Source organism: Rhinopithecus bieti, unplaced genomic scaffold, assembly GCF_001698545.2.
Source record: "Rhinopithecus bieti isolate Rb0 unplaced genomic scaffold, ASM169854v2 scaffold_13747, whole genome shotgun sequence".
Lineage (NCBI taxonomy): Eukaryota > Metazoa > Chordata > Mammalia > Primates > Cercopithecidae > Rhinopithecus > Rhinopithecus bieti.
In genome coordinates, this window is record NW_016807729.1 from 711,708 (window position 1) to 726,685 (window position 14,978).

Below are 14,978 nucleotides of genomic sequence, written 5' to 3' on the forward strand. Positions count from 1 at the left end.
CAGGCGTGAGCCACTGCATGCGGCTAAAATGCTTTACACTGAAAACACACTACTTTTAAAAAGTAAAAATGAATTAAAAGTAAATAATAAAGACATGATTATTTCAGTTTTCAGCCATTAGAATGTTACAAATGTCATAATACTGGTGAATGAAATAATTTGAATAGTCAAGGTATCTGTAAAAAGTAATGTATGCTCTTTTGAACTGACAGGTGCATTTTTATAAATTACTGTAAAAAAAAATCTATGGAAAGGTGAAAGTCTGTTTGTAGCAAATTAATCATATAAGAGATTTTGTTTTAATGCTGGAATTCATTTCAAACCAAACAAAAACAAACTCCTAAATTCTACACTACAAGAGTGAATACTCAACATCTGATGTCAAGATCTACAGATTAAGTCTGGAAAAATTTATTTGCTTTAGATCCATCCTCGCCTGCTATGGTCTGAATGGTCATGTCCCCTCAAAATTCATATGTGACATCCTATCCCCCAAGACGACAGTATTGGGAGGTGATCAGGTTTGAAGGAACCTACATGAATGGGATTAGTGGCCTTATAAAAGAGGCCCGAGGGAGCTCAGTTGCCCCTTCTACCATGCGAGGACATAGCTAAAAGGTGTCACCTACGAACCAGGGAGTGGGAACTCACCAGACATTCAATCTGCTGGTGCCTTGATCTTGGACTTCCTGGAATCCAGAACTATACGAAATAAACTTCTGTTGTTTATAAGCTACCTAGCTTATGGTATTTTGTTACAGCAGCCTGAATAAGATTATCATCTTATTTCTGTAACCTTGTTTAATGGTTGCTTATTTTGACAATCCACATCTATGTGTATAAAATGAAGCTGAGTCTCACTTTCAGTTAACCCCCAATTTTAGTCACAGAAGCACTGTGAAATCTTGCCTTTAATAAGGCCATACTAAGTTTTCTACAAACACCTGTTGAATGGCAGTTTCCTACATTTCTATGTGCTAAAGTAGAACTACCATTACCGTTACTTAGAAGGAAATAAGCATTTGGAATTCTCTAGGACATTAGGAAATATGATTAAATTAGGAGGTATCAGAACAGATTCAGTAATTCCAATTTTACAAAATCTATTTGAAAACCCAATATATTACTTTGTCATTTATCACTTCTCAAAGTGCCCTTCAATGGCTTTTGTTAAGTGTTACATGGAAAAATAAGTTTTTTTTTTTTTTTTTTTGGCAATACGTTTGAAAACGCTATTACTTAAAGTTAAGGAAGTTTCTTTATTTCTGGACTTTAACCTCCACTGTGAATCTTTGGGTAGCCGCAACAGATGCAATATTTCCCAAATTTAGTTGGGCATGATCCTATTTACCCAAAAACATCTTGAGGTAGGAAGCACATAGGTAAACAGTGTCATGTAAGTAAGGTAATCAAAAGACAGCAGTACCCTTCTCTCTTAGGAATTTATGCTAAGGAAGTGATTCAACATAAGTTTAACATAGTTTTTTTTTTTTTTTGAGATAGAGTTTCGCTCGTCACCCAGGATGGAGTGCAATGGTGTGATCTCGACTCATTGCAACCTCCACCTCCTGGGTTCAAGCGATTCTCCTGCCTGAGCCTCCTGTGAAGCTGGGTTTACATGTCTCTGTCACCACGCCCGGCTAATTTTTGCATTTTTAGTAGACACGGGGGTTTCTCCACGTTGGCCAGGCTGTTCTCGAACTCTTGACCTCAGGTGATCCACCCACCTCCGCCTTCCAAAGTGTTGGGATTACAGGTGTTAGCCACCACGTCTGGCCTAAGTTTAAAATAGTTTTCTAACAGTAAAAACCAAAAAAGAACCAAACAGCTTAACTTTTGGAAAGCAGCTTTTTGAACTGTAATTTATTAATACTTGACTATTATGCAGACATTAAAACTTATTAAAACCTCAGAAAACGCAAGGAAATAGTCATGTAATATTTGGTAAAAACAGAAAGACATTATCATGTAAAAAATTTTCACTGGGGAAAATTTTAAATTGGAGATAAAACAAAAAAGTATAGGGGTGGCGGATCATGGGAGCTTTGATTTATTAAAAAATAATGATCTTTAATTAACATCCAAATGTCTGTTAACACATCACTTGGTGAGGGGAATCCTCACCTCAGAGTGCAGTCTCTATAGATGTCAATTTGGCAATCTCTATCAAAATTAAAACTGCATTTATCTTTTCACTTCACAATTCTACTTTTATGAACCTGTTTGCAGATACAGTCACACAAAAAACTATATATATTTACCAAAGCATGTCTGTAATGATAAACAACCAAAAATTACTTAAGTATCTGTTAATAGTGATGTGTAAACTATGGTCATTCACAAGAGTATAATGTACTACACAGCCATTAAAAAGAATGAAGTGCTAATATGGAATAATCCCCAAGATACAATACTCAGTTAAAAACTACTACCACTAAGTGCAGAATAGTGTTCTGCATTCTCTTACATACAAGAACACACACACTTTTATGTGCACAGAATATCTTTGGAAGGATACACAAGAACTGGTAACACTGGCTGCCTTTAGGGAACACAATTAAGGGAGATTTACTCTTCGTTATACATCTTCTCTAATAAAAAACACATAAATAATTTAAATTAGAAAAACCTATTTTATTTAATACATTGTTTCTGTAATAAAAAATATTCAATAGAAAGTAAAAATAATGTGTTTTATATTTCATCTTACAATTTAGACTTGGGGAAATGAAGATGCTTCAAAGTGTTATGTAGTCTGAGATTACCTGAAGTTCTAAAATTGAGATGACATTTTATGACATGATTTTGTGACACGATCTACCGTCTAACATATTAAGTACTTATTTAATCAAAAGTTTTGAGATTTGCACAATCCAAAATGAGGCTTTAGAGAGTGCTTGTTTACCTACTTCTCTTTCGATTTCAGGATCAAATAAACAAACTGATGTGATAACATAAGAAGGCATACAGATACACTAATTAAGGTAAGTAGGTGTTTGTGTTCAAAGGGCATGATTGCATTTTAGATAGCAGAAGCTGAGACCAATTAGATGCACATGATTGAGGTTTTGATGAATGTTATAAAGAAACTAATATCCAGTAAAGGATACTGTAGAGAAATTTAAATTTTATCTAGACATCTGTCAACACTGGGAAGCAAGCAAATGGAGAAGCAGGATTTAACTTTTATGCATAAATGTAATTTGAACTCCAAAGTTTCAATGGGTTAAAATTTTGGGGTTAAAAAACATATACGTGTATGTATGTCTCTTTACGTATGTATACACACACAAATATATAAATATATATATATTTAATCTCTCACTCTGTATATATAGAGAAACAAAATATACACCTGAAGAAAAGTTAGAAAATAAGCATTGTTTTAAGTGACTGCATAACAGTCCATCAGGTCAATATATTACTATTTAGCCAGTCTCGTAAACAAATAATTAGGTTGTTTCCAATTTTTCTCTAGAAAGCTATGCAAAAAGTTTTTTGTACATGGACAATTTCCGTATTTAAATTATTTCCTCAGAACATGACTTCATATTCACAACGTCAAGGCAACAATATGAAGGTCAACCTTTAGATTTTATCTTTATTTTATAAAGACTTAAAGGGGTCATTCCCCACTTAATTTTTTCCTAATGCCTATGTAATATCCTGCTTGCTAGCACTAAGTTAGTGTTTCTCCATTCTGGATGCACATCTGAATCACTTGGGGAAGAAACTGGTAACAATGATATGATTATCTGAGGAAGAAGAGGGAATCTGGGAGAATAGGGGCTGGGCAGGAAGGCTTAAGAGACTTTCTCTTCACTGCACACTTTTTTGTGCTTGTTGAATTATGTATTATATTCCTGTGTTACCTAGTAAAAGAGGGAAGTAAGGGGAAGGAGTAAGGTGGAGAAAGCATCAGCAGCAGCAGCAACAACCCAGCAGCAGCAGCACCTACAGAGCTTTGAAACGCACAGTCCAAAGTTGGGGAGGTAACTCAAACCTAATAATGAGTATTAGAATTTCTGGACGTAGGGCCTACATACTCATCTCTGTTACTCAAAGTAAAAACAAGATACTCCACCAGTAACTGTGATGGGAAGTTAAGGTAGAGAACCATGGAATCAATAATTCCACTTTACAAGTCTGATGATGTTCAAAACAGGTAAATCTTAGAGCAAACAAAGTTGAGTGTGCAAGCAGGAGCCAAAACCTTAAAAGCTCCTTAAGATTTAAGATATGGTACAAAAACGACAACTCTCTCCTCATCAAGAAAAGGGTGTGTTTCCTAGACCAGCATTTTTTAGTTTGGTCTGTAGACCATCTGAAACAAAATCACTGGGCTTCATCCTGGACCTACTGAATCAAAGTCCCTAAGTATAAAGTCCAAGTATGTTCACTGATTCATCTCTGAATCCACTGTGATGAGCCCTCTCATGACAACTGCTCATCTGAATGTTTCTTCAAGTAAAGTTTACTCCAGTTCTCATAAGACTTCTAGTTGATAACACAGTAAATGAAAGGCAGGGAAGGGACTAATCAAAAACCAAGATGACTATGGTCAAAGGATCACATATAAGAGGTGCTTATAGTAAAGTATTGATTTAAGGAAGGAAAACAGAGATGGAAAGGAGTGTGGAATTTCATGAGTTTAAAAAACTAGGTGAAAGGCAATGAAATAAAAAGAATTACTAAAATGAAGTCAGTTACCAACAAGCCTACAACAGGAATGGTTAGAAACTTTTATGTAACTTGATTCAACGGGAAAGAAGTAACTAGGGGAAGAAAAAATTACCTCTATTAAGTATACACAAACAGGTTCTGCAGCTACTATATATTTAAGAATGTAGGAAAATGTAGTTGTACAATAAACACATGTGGATCACCATAGGTCAGCTAAAAATGAAGCTTATTATAAAATAAAAGCTGTTTTTGGGCAGGTAAATTTATGAAAATCTTTTACTATCAAGAAGGTGCCATACAAAGTAAATGGTGGAGCAAAGCTAAATTCCCAGAGATCTAACCTTTAAAAATAAAAGGAATAACTAGTAACGTATCTCACATAAACTCCTCAATTTACATAATTTAAACTTGACAAAGTATTGGCCTTTACTATTAAAATCTTAACAAAGAAAAGGAACCAATGAATAAATAAAATGTTACTCTGAGACAGGCATAAACTTTCCTGAAGAGTAGAGTTTCCTAAGAGTAGGATTAAAAGAAACAGCATTCTACCTTAGCCATGCATGCTTCTAAAATTTTCTGGTGAAAGAACATGTCAATAGTTTAAAACAGAGATAACCTAATGTTGCTAAATATTTCCACCTCAGTTCCATAAGTGCACACTGTCTTATCTAACTAGATGAGACAATTATGATATAATGTATATAAAACAGTATTTGATACATAGTGATAGCTGGTTAAGTGTAAATTCTAGGATTCCATGGGTTCATTTATGAAGTTCAATATGCTACTTATTTGCAGTAACTTCTTGGGCAAATCATTTAATTTCTCTGTGCCTCAGTTTCCTCATCTATAAAATGGTGATGACAGAGTAGCTACTTCATAGGATTGTTATGAGAATTAAATGAGTAATCCATGTAAGATAATAAAAAAGAGTACATAGTAAGTACACATGTAAATAAAATATCAATGCTATCATTTCATTCTTCGTAAAATGGAGAAAACAACTCGAAGAGCTTCAAGGATTAGTGACAACATAATTAAACCCAATTGCATTATATCTGTCCTGCCTACAGCAAAAAGTACAAACTGCTGGTAGTAGTAATTATTTATTCTAAATATCATGGACTTCCACAAAGTACAAAGGAACAAAACCTTACAGGGCTGCACATTACCCTGGTTGCAGAACACCGTAGGGCTGGATTGAGCCTTTAGGGCCTTCCTTTTCAATGTATATGGGACAAAAAACTTGCAGTTGGGGAAATCTGACAAAGCTACATGACAAACTCAACAGTACTACGTTGTGCAAAGTACTAGATAAGTGGCATAAACTGTGTTATAATAGGTGTTTAAAGGGATCTCGCTGGGCTGAGGAGGAAGTGGGAAAGTATTGAAGCATAGGAACTTAAAGTATAAAAGAAGACAAGTAAGGCAGATTCTGAGGATCGTGTCACCTGTCTTGCAGGAGGGACAAAGAAGAAAGAAGGGGATTATGAAGAAGGTACTCAGGATGGGGAGTAGTTACAGGAGAAGATGAGAAGATGAATGAAGGTTTCAAGGTATAGTGGTCTTTATCCAAGAAGACCTTGAGATATGCTAATGCTAAGGTTTTAACATATGTCAAACTATATATACATCATTTTATCTTTGCCCCATTCTTATATGAGTTTTGTTGGAACAAATTTAATTACGCTAACAAAGTAAGCTGGGCATGGTGGCACACGCCTGTAGTCCCAGCTACTCGGGAGGCTAAGGAAGGAGGATCCATTGAGCCCAGGAGTTCAAGGATGCAGCGAGCTATGATTGCGCCACTGCACTCCAGCCTGGGTGACTGAGATCTTAGAAAAAAAAAAAAAGACATAAAATATGGTTCACACCGAATATCAAACAATAGTAGGAAGAAATACATAAAATTCACTTCTCAACCACATTAGGATTCTTCCTTAGCTTGTGTACAAGAATGTAAGGAGATTTTTCCATTTCAACATACGCTAAAAGCAAATTCCGGTTTCTAAAGTAACCATTAGAGGTAAAATTTTTTTCTGTAAATCATAAAATCCTGAATTGGACAGAATTCTAGGAAGTTACCTTCTAAAAGTGTAATTCAAGATATCTGAAAAATGCCTTGGTCAGCCCAGTCGTCTCCTTGTTAGACTTCCTCTTCTCCCAGTCAATCCAATTTACCTCTTAAAACCAAGCCCTGGTCACAAAGAAAATTCTTTACATGAAAAATATTAGTTCCCAGCCGGGCGTGGTGGCTCACGCCTGTAATCCTAGCACTTTGGGAGGCTGAGACGGGTGGATCATCTGAGGTCAGGGGTTTGAGACCAGCCTAGTCAACATGGTGAAACCCTTTCTCAACTAAAAATACAAGAAGTAGCTAGGCATGGCAGGTGCCTGTAATCCCAGCTACTCTGGAGGCTGAGGCAAGAGAGTTGCTTGAAACCAGGAGGCGGAGGTTGTAGTAAGCTGAGATGGCGCCACTGCCCTCTTGCCTGGGCGACAGAGTGAGACTCCATCTCTGAATGAATGAATGAATGAATGAATGAATGTATGTTAGTTCCCAAGCAGAGAGACTATTTTTCACTGGTGTATCCTAACTACTTAGTATATGTCAAGTGGATGCTCAGTAAATATTTGTTGCAATAAGTCTCTAAATAAAGAACAGAATACATATAGCTTTTAGACTACTGTAAAAAGTGTTTATCTATCACCCCAAACTCAAGAGTTTTCCTTAACCTCAGCTATAAGTCAGTGCTGCTATATCTGTTTTGAAAATGTAAATATGCTCCATCACGATTGATATGAAAGAACAATTTGAACATTAAGTGAATTTTGCTGTAATTTCATTTGTAAGAAACACTAGGTGAACACAAAAAGCCGTATCGAGCTAAAACGAATATACCAAATGTATATTCATATGAATATACCAAATGTATATTCATATGAATATACCAAATGTATATTCATATGAATATACCAAATGTATATTCATATGAATATACCAAAAGTAAACATGAACACATCTGAAACATTTACCACCTACCTTAGCTTAACAGATCTGCAAGTTATTAATCACACCCAGCCACATTACTGATTTCAAAAAACTCTTTCTTGACTACTTTTTTTTTTTTTGAGATGGAGTGTCGCTCTGTCGCCTAGACTAGAGTGCAGTGGTGCGATCTTGGCTCGTTGCAACCTCCGCCTCCTGGGTTCAAACAATTCTGCCTCAGCCTCCCGAGTAGCTAGGATTACAGGTGCATACCACCATGCCTGGCTAAGTTTTTGCATTTTTAGTAGAGATGGGGTTTCACTGTGTTAGCCAGGATCATCTCAATCTCCTGGCCTTGTGATCCACCCACCTCTGCCTCCCAAAGCACTGGGATTACAGGCATGAGACACGGCGCCCAGCCATGACTACTTTACAATAACTCACAACCTGCAACTCTTCCTGTGTTCCCTTCCATAAGCAAACTTTAGGTCTTATTCAGGGAAAAGTACAATATTCATTGTAGTGTTTACATATTTCTTAATTTATTTTACATATTTCTTAATGTATTTATTTCTTAATTTATTTAACATGAATAAAATTGTTATCTGTAAGCTTTTTTTATTTTTTTTTGAGATGGAGTTTTGCTCTTGTTGCCCAGACTGGAGTGCAATAGCGTGATCTTGGCTCACTGCAACCTCCACCTCCCGGATTGAAGCAATTCTCCTGCCTCAGCCTCCCGAGTAGCTGGGATTACAGGTGCCTGCCACCACACCCGGCTAATTATTCTGTAGTTTTAGTAGAGACGGGGTTTCATCATGTAGGCTAGGCTGGTCTCGAATTCCTGACCTCAGGTGATCCACTCGCCTTGTCCTCCCAAAGTGCTGGGATTACAAGCCTGAGCCACCTCGTCTTGCCTTATCTTTTTTTTAATGTTCACAGGTGACGTTTCCAGGTGTTATACCCATAATTCCATTTTTTCCCCATAAGCCCTGTGTGTTTTTTTGCGTGACTTTGCATAGCATGGTGATATTTAGGAACACGCCTCTGGCTCAACAACTGACTATTAACATTAACCTCTCCAGGATGCCAAATAGGATGGCAGAATGTTTCAGTCTATCTATTTAGTTGTCAATATGATGCTAACAGTTTCTTTTTCTTTCTTTCCTTCTTTATCTTTCTCTTTCCTTCTCTCTCTTTCTGAGACAGGGTCTTGTTCTGTCACCCAGGCTGGAGTACAATGACACAATCATGAATCATTGCAGCCTCAACCTCCTGGGTTCAAAGGATCTTCCCTCCTTAGCTTCCTGAGTAGCAGGGACTACTGGTGCACACTACCACAACTGGTTAATTATTACATTTTTTTGGTAGGAGCTCCCTGTATTGCCAAGGCTGGTCTTGAACTCCTGGATTCAAGTCATCCTCCCACCTTGGCCTCCCAAAGTACTGGGATTACAAGTGTGAGCCACTGTGCCTGGCCCAGCTTCTTCTTATTAATTACAATTTCTCTCTTCTGTGAAATGGCTGACATTATCACACTGCCATGAATTACTCTTAAATAATATCTTTACCACAGAAAGAAGTGTTGATAATGTAGTCAGAATAGCTGGATGATGCTATAATAGTTTTGAATTAAAGCAAATTTTAAAACCTTTTGACTTCAAAGAACATTTCAAAATTACACATAAAATAAGAATCATATTACCTAAGTACATATACTATTTAAATACCTTTTACATTATTGACATATTATACAAGTATCATATCATATACCAGTTAGGTAATACTTGATGCACTTCAGATTTAATTAACTTTAAAAGAATTTATAAATGTTAATTTAACAAAGTTTTAAACTTACTTTTACAGTAAATTATTGGAATTATATTTCTTGGAGCATGATGTTACAATTCTATCAAGGCAAAGCAAACTTTACTTAATCTCCATTTAAGATAAAAATGAGATAACTATAATTAATCTTTACCATAAACTTTATCACAAAAGTTATAATACTAAATCATTTCAAACAGATAATCAGTTATCTGCAAAATAATATAATCCAAATGCTACTTATTTTAAGTTAGCTATTATGTTCAGATTTAGAGTGATTTAAAACTTAAAGGGAGCAAATGATTATGTTACTAAAAACTAGATTTCTTAATTTTATAAGCCTACAATAATTTACTTTCTAAAGAATAACAATAAACATTAATAAATAAAGTAGCATAATAATCCACACTACTTCCTCTTAAAGAGAAAATTTCCCATTTTCTCATTTAACGCACTGCCTTAAGGCCATGAATGCTGACAATTTCTGATGGTTAACAGGCTTACCAGTTATAAGTTCTTCTAAAAGGAATGTGCAAGTCGGCCACACTTGGCAATTTATGTATTGTGGTTTTGTGGTAGGTACTACATTTTCTAAGGATCAAGAAAAGTGCAATAAATCTAAGACGGAATGGTTATACTTCATCAAAACATATTATATAACTGACTACCTTTTGTGTATTTTATAATTCATATCTCATTATTGTTTTGCAATACATTATTGTTCACTGCCCTCTTTCACTCTAATTTTTGGATAATCTATCCTGTGCATAAATATCACCTATAAAAGAAAACAGGAGCTAAGTATGATAATAAGTTCCTATTTATGGGTAAAAGGGAAAGGGCACCCGAAGGAACCAATTTTCATCTTACATCAACCATAAACATTTATAACAAACCAATTAACGCAATGATGTGGAGAAATTTTAATAATTTGGTTAAATATTAATTTAAAATGGCACCTTAACATTCAGAGAAAGTTATAAGTATCACCAGCTGGGCACGGTGGCTCACGCCTGTAATTCCAGCACTTTGGGAGACCGAGGCGGGCTAACCACCTGAGGTCAGGAGTTCAAGACCAGCCTGGCTAACATAGTGAAACCCTCTCTCTACTAAAAACACAAAAATTAGCTGGGTGTGGTGGCAGGCGCCTGTAATCCCAGCTATTTGGGTGGGTGAGGCAGGAGAATCGCTTGAACTCGGGAGGCGGAGGTTGTAGTGAGCCGAGATTGCGCCATTGCACTCCAGCCTGGGTGACAAGAGCGAAACTGTCTCAAAAAACAACAACAAAAAAGTATCACCCAACTGATCCCCATGCAGTTTCAGTTCCTTACTTGATCCCATGTTTTTTCCTGTTCATCTCATATAATTCTGCTCATTTTCTTTCTAATGTCATGGCCCTCAGCTGCCTTTTCCCATAGTCCCATAGTGGACTACTGACCAGCTGCTAAGGGAGAGGGGTGTGTGTGTGTGTGTGCACGCGCACGCGCGTGTGCGAGCATGTGCACAACAGCACTAGGAGTATGATAATTAGTCCACAAGTTAGACAAAGTGTACATGGATATTTGCTACTACTAATAAGGTACCAGAGTTCTGGCTTTCTATCCATCTATCCATCCACCCATCCACCCCTTCCTCCCTCTCATGATCTATCCAGCTATATGAATTAAAGCATCTAATCTAGAAAAAACACACATGTGTTTAAAGTGGCGTAAACAAGAACGGTCATCCCAGTGTGTGTTTCTAAAAACAACCTCAATGGCCATCTAGGAGGAATAAATAAGTACACTATTGCATAGTCACACTAAGGAACACCATGCAGCTTTTTTGTTGTTGTTATTGTTATTTAGTGGAATATGATATCCAAATAATTATATGGACCTATAAGCTATTATTGATTGAAAAACAATCAAGATGCGGATTCCATGTATAACACCTTTTGTGTAAAAATAAAGATACACAAAAGATGTATTACATTAAAAAGCTTTTAAAAAATGTTTTGTCCTTTCCTATGATGCCGAAAATAGATGTATTTTAAACAGATATTTTTATATGATTGTATAGGAAGTATTCTGAAAGTATACACACACTAATTATTCTGGAGAGGCGGCTGAGTAGAATGATACATGGATGAAAGGTATTCCAAGGAGGTTTAGTCATCTGTTCCAATTTTTATAATAATACATTGCATTACTATCAAGTTATTCCTTACGTATTTCTCCACAACATTACTTGTATTCTGATATGCAGATAGAGTAAGAATAGAACAGAATGAGTTATTTGAAAGTAACCGTATTAGCCAACCACAGGTACTTTCAAATAACTCAAAGCCTGTGTTGTCTATGCTAAAACTGTTATGGATATGCAGTTTACAGCTGCAGCACTGACCAATCATCAGGATGCTTGATAGATGAGATTTACAGTTACTTTCTAACTTAAATGTTACTTATGAATTTATATATGTAGGTCCATCCATGATTAACCATGTCTAAGCTTAGTGTCATAATTTGTAATCCTTGTTTAAAACAAAGAAGCCAGGTGACTTTTTTTTTTTTTACCTAAAGGCTAACTCAGGGTAAACTATTTATTACTCAAGCACTTAAACTGACTAAGTATTACACATCTACCAATGAGATAGTTTAATTAATTAAAGGAAAGAGGTATGGGGTGGTAGAAAGAGAAGTAGGCTTATTGTTGCTATTAAATGTAAGAGTCCCCCAATAAACACAATATCTTTATGGAAAGTTGTTGTACTATCATACACAAAGGTGGACAAGACACACTGCTTTCTCTGAGCCTAGAGTATAATCACTTTGGTTCTACACTTACTATGAGCCAAGTCCTGTGCTAAATGCCTTAAACATGTATTATTTCAGTTACTTTTTACAATATTCCTGTAGTGAGGATCAAGTGAGAAGCTGAAGGTAAAACTCTTTACACAATGCCTGACAGAGTAAATGTCCCTTATTAGGCATTACTACTGCCTAACCTCTAACTTCATCAATTCAACCTTCACTCTACGGTAGTCAGCTTTTCAAAAGATTCACTGATTTAACATGTACCAGTTCTGAGAAATCTTCAACGGATTCCCACTGCCTACTAAAGTCCAAACTTCTTCATCTGACATTCAAAAACATGTCATAGCTCCATCTCCCATCACACCCCTCTATCCAACTATTCTCTATGCGTACTGGACTGCTCACAATTTCTATAATATATTAAATGCTTTCATCTTCATAACTTAGAAATACTCTTGCCACTTTCTCTAAAGAATTTTATCTATCCTTCATGGTTCAGTAAAAACATTACCTTCTCCACAAAGCTGATTCTCTCCAGTACTCTTAAGTATGCTGTACGCATCTCTACTATGACACTTTCATACTACTTGTCTGTAAGCTCACTAAAACAAGGTTTCTTCATTTCTACATCCCTGCTGTGTCTAGCATACTGTTGTACACACAATTTACACTGAATAATGGAGAAAAATTTCACCATTAATAGCACCACTGAAAATAACTAAGACTTGATATTTATATGTAATTCCTTCTTTAATTTCTACTTCAATTCACACAACAGTGGTAATGACCCTAACTAGTAGCTCCCTTTCCAGCTCTAATTAAACACTCAGTGACACATAATTCTTTCAATACCAAACAAATAATGTGGCACACAATCAGTGAACTAACACTGACTAAATTGCCAGATATTAAATTCATTATGCATTAATACTGCAGAAAGGGATATAAGGAAGGAGTTAAGCACATGCTAGAATATTAGGATTGCCTTTTAAATTCACAATTGGGATACAAAATTCCTCTTCAATTTTGGGTAATCTCTAACCTAGATGAACTGAACTTTAAAATCAAAAGACATGTATGATTATCCATCCATTTAGTAAATAAATTCACCTTAATCAGGGATTTTGTTTCTGCATCTATATAAATTGGTAAAAGGAATATCCTTAAAAGCTAATTGATCTTGGCCCTCTAGCCATTCATGAGTAGCTTTCTCTTGGTTAAAATCTAAGGCATTAGGAAACCTCAGTTTTTGGTTTTGCTGTTACACTTCAGGATGATTCCGACCATTTATAATTTCCTTTGCTAGGTTCTTTTGGGTAATCAAGTAAAAAAATTAGCAAATATTAGTTATACACTTAGTTTAAAAATATAGCTAAATTCTTCAGGTAAAGTACTATAAAACATTGCTTGATTCTATCCAGAAATAATATGCATATTTCCACATTACTGAAGAATATTATTAACCTCTTTTTTTTTTTTTTTTTTTTGAGACGACAGTCTTCACTCTGTTGCCCAGGCTGGAGTGCAGTGGCGCAATCTCAGCTCACTGCAACCTCCAACTCCCTGAGTTCAAGTGATTCTCATGCCTCAGGCTCCCAAGCAGCTGGGACTACAGGCACAGGCCACCGTGCCTGCCTGATTTTTTTGCATTTTTAGTGGAGGCAGGGTTTCACCATGTACAAATATATTAACTTTTTAGGTAAAGGCATTAGTAGTGTAGAATAGTTGAGGATCTCAGGAAGAGGGAAGTAGTTTCATTAATCGAATTCCCTATACTGCTTGTACTCAATGTAAACCTTTTAAAGAAAGGCAGTTTTGTTGTTGTTGTTTTTCAATTTTTTTTTTTGTACGTTTATAGGGCTTCACTCAGTAGCATTTCAAATTTATTTTCTTATGTTTTGCATTAGTTTGCTAATACTAGCAAACAAGTTAAATTAGAAATATTCAGGCAAAGGTATGTTAAACTCAATACTAGCTGCATGTTACCTAGATGTTAGTGTTACTATACTTTAAAGCAAGATGACTATACATTTTGAAAGTCAAGTTTTAGTTACTATAGATTTAATAATAAGGCAGTTACACAGGCTAAGCTTGACTGGTGCCATGGACTTTAGCATACCTGGAAATAGAAAAATTCAAATTGTAGCTGTTCTTGGTTGGCCCATTGCCATTTTTGCAGCTTACAAATTGTTAATTAAGTAACTGCAGTGAGCTCATCTCTACGGGATACTTCTTTTCCAGGGCAGGTCCAGGAACTGGGTCTGGAGCCTTGAAAGCAGAAGAGAAACTAGAGTAAACTAGAGGTAGGCAGAACAAGAAATGTGACCAGATAACATTATGAGATGTAATAGCAGTAAGGTAGTCCCCAAAGTCTCTCACATAAAATATTCTGAAGGGAAAGTGGGTCTCTTAAATTGCAAGTTACCAAAGGATGCGGTTTACTTAAGTCATTCTTTTAACCTACCCAACGCTATTCTGGACTCTCAGTTCCAGTAACTCAAAAGAGTAGTTTTTATGAAATCTCTAATGGCTTTTAGCAACAGACTGTCCAACGGGAGACCACAGAGTAACTCTAACAGAAAGATAAAAACAACAACAAAATCCAAAATTGGAAATGTAAAGTCCTCATTTTCAGGTCATTTTGCTCTTCCCTTTCACTATCGTATTTCCAATCATCTTCTAAA

The 14,978-nt window shown here is 36.0% G+C and overlaps 1 protein-coding gene across 1 annotated transcript in view; it reads right to left on the reverse strand.

Moving 5' to 3' along the window:
• The window catches only part of TAB2 (TGF-beta activated kinase 1 (MAP3K7) binding protein 2), a 68,971-nt gene extending 54,414 nt beyond the window's left edge, over positions 1-14,557 (reverse strand). Inside the window, exon 1 of the mRNA XM_017883666.1 lies at positions 14,414-14,557. The gene's annotated coding sequence lies outside the window, so the exon portion shown is untranslated. The remainder of the gene's footprint in view (positions 1-14,413) is intronic.
• Positions 14,558-14,978: the final 421 nt, after the last annotated feature.